Source organism: Loxodonta africana, chromosome 10 (assembly GCF_030014295.1).
Source record: "Loxodonta africana isolate mLoxAfr1 chromosome 10, mLoxAfr1.hap2, whole genome shotgun sequence".
Lineage (NCBI taxonomy): Eukaryota > Metazoa > Chordata > Mammalia > Proboscidea > Elephantidae > Loxodonta > Loxodonta africana.
The window spans coordinates 86,508,639-86,514,133 of NC_087351.1; positions in this window are offsets into that span (position 1 = coordinate 86,508,639).

Sequence of the window (5,495 nt, forward strand, 5' to 3'; positions counted from 1 at the left end):
TACCATTTAGTATATATTTATCAAGATATGTACAGCTTTTAAAGCTAAAATAGTGCAAAAGGGTAAAAAATGGGCTTCCCTTCCACGGCTGTGCTCCAGCTACCTGATTCCCTCTCCCATAATCAACCACTGACCAGTTTTTCACAGATGTTTCCAGAGAGTAAAACATACTGCCCTGTGTCTTCCCCCGTTTTACTCATAACGTCCTGGGGATTGGTCCAGATCAGAACATATAGTAGTTGCACCGTGTTCGATCACATGATCGTGTACCTTTTTTTTCTTTTAGGAATTGTGTGAAACTGTCACAGACAAGAGGAAACTAAAGGGACGTGACTATTAAATGTAAGGTGACATCCCAGATGGAAGCCTTGGGTGGGGGGCGGGGAGCAGAATAAAGCTGAACTTTATTCTGAATAAAGCTGGGCCTTAGCTAATAATTATTCAGATTTCCTTAGCTTTTAACCTAGTGAACTCCCCCCACCCCTAATTCTGCCCCGCTCTGCCCCCCTGCAGGCTCCATCCAGGATGTCACCTTACATTTAATAGACATGTCCCTTTAGTTTCCTCTTGTCTGTGACAGTTTTATGAATAAAGCTGGGCTTTAGCTAATAACAGAGCCCTGGTGGCGCAGCGGTTAAGAGTTTGGCTGCTAACCAAAAAGGTCAGCAGTTCGAATCCACCAGCTACTCCTTGGAAACCCTACGGGGCAGTTCTGCTCTGTCCTATGGGGTCGCTATGAGTCAGAATCGGCAGGACAGCAGTTGTTGTTTTAGCTAATAATAATATGTCAATCTTAGCTCATTAATTGTAACAAATGTAACTAATGTAAGATGTTAATAGTAAAGAAAACTAGTCGCAGGTTATTTGGAAACTCTACTATCTTCACAATTTTTTCTGTACATCTCAAACTGTTCTGAAAAATATATTTTTAATAATAAAATTATGTAGATGTTAAGTTTAATAAAGTATCAATTTATTTAAAACATCACTGTGGGCCTAATAGTTTTGGAAGGAGTCCCTGGGTGCTGCAAACAGTTAAGTGCCTGACTACTAACCAAAAGGTTGGCAGTTCAAACCCACCCAGAGGTGCCTTGGAAGAAAGACCTGGCCATCTGCTTACGAAAGGTCACAGCCATGAAAACTCTATGGAGCGCAACACGTGTCACCATGAGTTGGAGTTCGCTCCACAGCAACTGGTACTGGCAACAGATTTGGGTCATTATGTAAGTTCCTTAGTCAGCAGCTACGGGAAGTAAAAGTCCTAACATGAGCGAATCTGGATTTTTTTTTTTTTTTGTCACTTGAAAGGGTTCTTCCCAGTTGGAAAGGTGGAACTATTGATCTAGTTTAATCCACGGTTGACCATGCTGACCATGAGAAAAGAGGCCAGAAGGAGTGACTTGCCCAAGGTCACAGACTCCCACCTCAGGCTCTTTCAGGTATCTCTGGAACACAGGCCGATTAGCATTCCCTGACCACACTGGGCAAATGCTCCTCCCAACCTCCCTAGTCAGCTGGGCCTGCCCAGCAAGATCCAGAAGCCCTTGGTCTGTGACCCCACCCCCAAAGGTGTTTTCTTTTCCTTTTATTGTTTTTTTTGTGGTAAAAATATATACAATAAAACATTTGCCAGTTCAACATTTTTTACGTGTACAATTCAGTGACATTGGTTACATTCATCTTGTTTTGCCACCATCGCCGCCGTCTGCTTCCAGATTGTTCCACCACCACCAACAGAAGGCAGCATCCCCTAAGCAGTGACTTCCACCTTCTTCCTCCCTCCCACCCCTGATAACCACGAATAAACTTTGGTCTCTATACATTTGCCTATTTCATATAAGTGGAATGGTACAATATTTGTCCTTTTGTGACTGACTTATTTCACTCAGCATAATATTTTCAAGATTCATCCATGTTGTAGCATGTACCTAGACTTGATTTCTCTTTATGGCTAAGAGGTATTTTCATTTTAACAGACTGACATACAAGCTAAAGGGAAGACGTTCTAATGATGGAATGTCAGACATTGGCCAAAATGGGATGCCTTTTAAAAAGCCTTTTAGGACCCTTGAAATACCTCCCCTCAAATGCCTTAGGAACTTGAATTGAAGGTCCTGAGGCGGTGATGGTGGCCGCGGTCATGCTATCCGCGCCATCACCACTAGAGGGAGCCAGGACCGGGCCCCCAAGGCTCTCAGAGGCGCCTTCCCGCAGGCTCTGCCTTTCACTCACCCCTGAAAGACTGGGTCCTCTCCAGACAGTAGGGCCCTCTGCAGTCCTGACCTCAGGGAGGTGCCGAGCACTCTGAAGCCCACCGAGGGGCCCACTCTGCATCCCCCTGCTCCATCGCTCTGCGTGAAAACCCTGCCATGCTACTACTCTCATCTTATAAATTAGGGCACCAAGACTCAGGTGGGCTAACTGATGCGCCCAGGGTCACACAGCTAATGCATGGCAGAGCCAGAAACACAGGGCTTCCTACTTCCATCCATACCTCAGAGGTCCCCCCTCAGAGGATCCCAAGCATCCTCACTATAGCTTTCTATGCAGATGGGGAAACCGAGGCACCGGGCAATGCTAGGGCATGCTGTGTGTGGGTGGCCCAGTCAGCCGAGGGTGGGCAGGAGGCTAAAGCTAGGATATCAGCCCACTGCCAGGTGGTCACAGCAGGAAAGCCTGTGGCGACAGAGAGTGCCAGCCTGCCCCAAGGGGGGTGTCTGCGGGTAGCTCCCTCCTGGGGCTGGGTGACAGCTGCAGCCTAGGGTGGGAGGCCAGAGGCCCCACACACTAATAACTTTCACTCACTGCCCCAGGGCTAATCCCATTACTCTGCATGGACCCTCTGGGACTACCCTCCCTAGGCTCCCTAATCCCCTGCCTCCCTCTGGGGACGGTCCAGGTCCCTCCCTGCCAGCCCCTGCCAGCCCCGGTTACATACAGACTCACCCCTCAGTCTCTGTCAGACCACCCGTGCCCACCCTTGCATGATTCCTGGGGCCCCAGAGGGACAGCCAAGACAGCTGGACATTCAACCTACCTTACCTGCCTCCCCTGCTAGTTCTGCCGCGGCCTGCCAGGCCCCATGGCACCTTCCCAAAGTGGCCTCTAGCTGGGCTCTGGGTTTTGTGAGTTTCCTGTGCTTTCTAAGCAGGCTTCTGGGGCTTCTGTTGTAGGTTCTGCTGAAGGAATTATCAGGAGAGAGAATGGGTGCACGGTATCTTCATCTGCAAAATGGAGATGACAATAGCATGATTATTCTGATGTTGTTGTTTGTTGCCATGGGGTCGATTCCAAGTCTTGACGATCCTATGTGTGCAGAGTGGAACTGCTCCATAGGGTTTTCAAGACTGTGAGTTTTTGGAAGCAGATCACCAGGCCTGTCTTCCAAGGTGCCAATGGATGGGTTCGAACCACCAACCTTTTGGCTAGTAGTCAAGAGCTTAACCTTTTGCACTGCCCAGGGACTCCTGTTCTGATAATACAAGGAGATATATCAAGTGTTTAGCACGGCGCCTGGCACATAGGACATGCGCCATGGCATCAGCTGGTGATATAATTATTATCTGTGGGATGGATAGCTGTCTTCATAAATGCAAAGGGAGCAGGTTTATTCTGTTTTGCTGGAAGGAGGCACACATTAGAGGGAGGCCAATTTTGACCCGATATACAGTCCTTCATCAGTGATGGGAGCCACTATGTACTCTATTGGGTTCTTCTTCTGCACCAGGCATTTAAGCCTCACTACTCCCTTATGATGGGAACCCTGGTGGCATGGTGGTTAAGAGCTGTGTCTGCTAATCAAAAGGTCAGCAGTTCGAATCCACCAGGCACTCCTTGAAAATTCTGTGGGGCAGTTCTACTCTGTCCTATAGGATCGCTATAAGTCAGAATTGAATCAACAGCAACAGGTTTGGTTTTTGGTTTTACACTCTTATGAGGTAGTTACTATCATTAACCCTATTTTGCAGATGTGGAAACTAAGGTAAGAGACAACTGTGCAATGACGGAGCTGGAATCAAACACATCTCTGACTCCAGAATTCTCTGGGGCATTCTCCTGTCTCTCAGGATCCACTTCTAACAAAGAGAACTGATGTCCAAGATCTGCCCCACAAAAAGTAGTGAGCTCCCCGTGCACCAGAGCATTTGAGGTGAAGCTGAAGTCCCACGGCAGGCCCCAGTCCCTCCAGCATCCCCAGTCACCCACTTCCAGGCAGGGCTGGGCCACTGCCCTCTCTCCAGCCTGGGCCTGGGAGGGGCCCCCGTTGGCCTCCGGCCTCCTCTCCCCTCTACCTTCTGCTGCTCCTTATTTACATAAATTATCTTTCCCCAATTATCCATCCAGCTGTCCCAACGGTGATCTGTGAATGAATTAAAAACGGAATATAATTTAATAATGGCTGATTAGAAGGAGATTAGTTGTTATATAAAAAGGAAAAGCCAAGAGCCAGCTAGTTGCCCTTAATCTGAGCCAATACCATCGTCATTTGGGAAAGGCTTCTGAGGCCACCATCAGGCAGGCAGGCAGGCATGGGAGCCAGCGGCTGAGGGAGAGCCCAGGTGGTCCCAGACCACCCCAGAGGGAAGATCAGGGCACCAGGAGCCTGGAGTTTAGAGCCAATCTCAGCTGTGGGGTCTGGGTGGCTCCTGCCACTTCCCTGGACCTCACTGGATGGTGTCTGGGGTCCCTTCCTGCTCTAAATTCTAGGTGCCTCCAAATCAACCCCAGGATTTCCAATGTCAGCTGCTTCCCCCCAACTGACCCTTCCGGATCCCTCTAGCCATAGGATCTGGGAGTTCAAGAGTAGTGCTTGGGGCCTGCCTCCCAGGAACACATAGGAATTGGGGACCCAGACCTCCCCAAGAGGGGATCTGTCTGTCTAGGGTAGGTGCTTAGACAAGGGAGCAGCCTCTGGGGTTGGTTGCCCCAGAAAGTCTCCGTGAAGGAGGGACTGGCTGAGACAAAAAGAAGGAGTGTCCTGGACAGAATCTGGGCCCCCTTGGACACAACTCAATGGCTGGACCTAGTGGAGGACCTGTCTCTGAGATTTCCATTCATCCTTTCAGTCCAGCTCAAGTGTATCTCCTCTAGGATGCCTGCCCTGCTCTTCCCAGCTTTGGAGTCTCCTCAGTGCTCCCAGAATGCTCTGCATTTCCTCCCTCAGAGTACTTGGCACATCTCCTTATGGGTCCTTGCATCCTAGGGTGTGAGCTCCTGAGGGCAGGGACCATGGCTGTCATCTCAACATCTCCAGTTCTGGGTTCACAGTGACTCCTCAGCAATCATCATTGAAATCATCCTCCAAAAGGCCTCCCCCAATTACCCTAGTGTAGGTTAGACACTCTTTTTCTGTGCTCCCAAAACACACTGTGATTGCACCTTTAAAAATAAAACAAGGCACTGTTGTGGAGAAAAAAACATACATGGACAAATCGTTACAGGTAGATGGACGGATAGAGATAGAGCAGAGAGGATGGGCTCAGAGTTGGACTGAC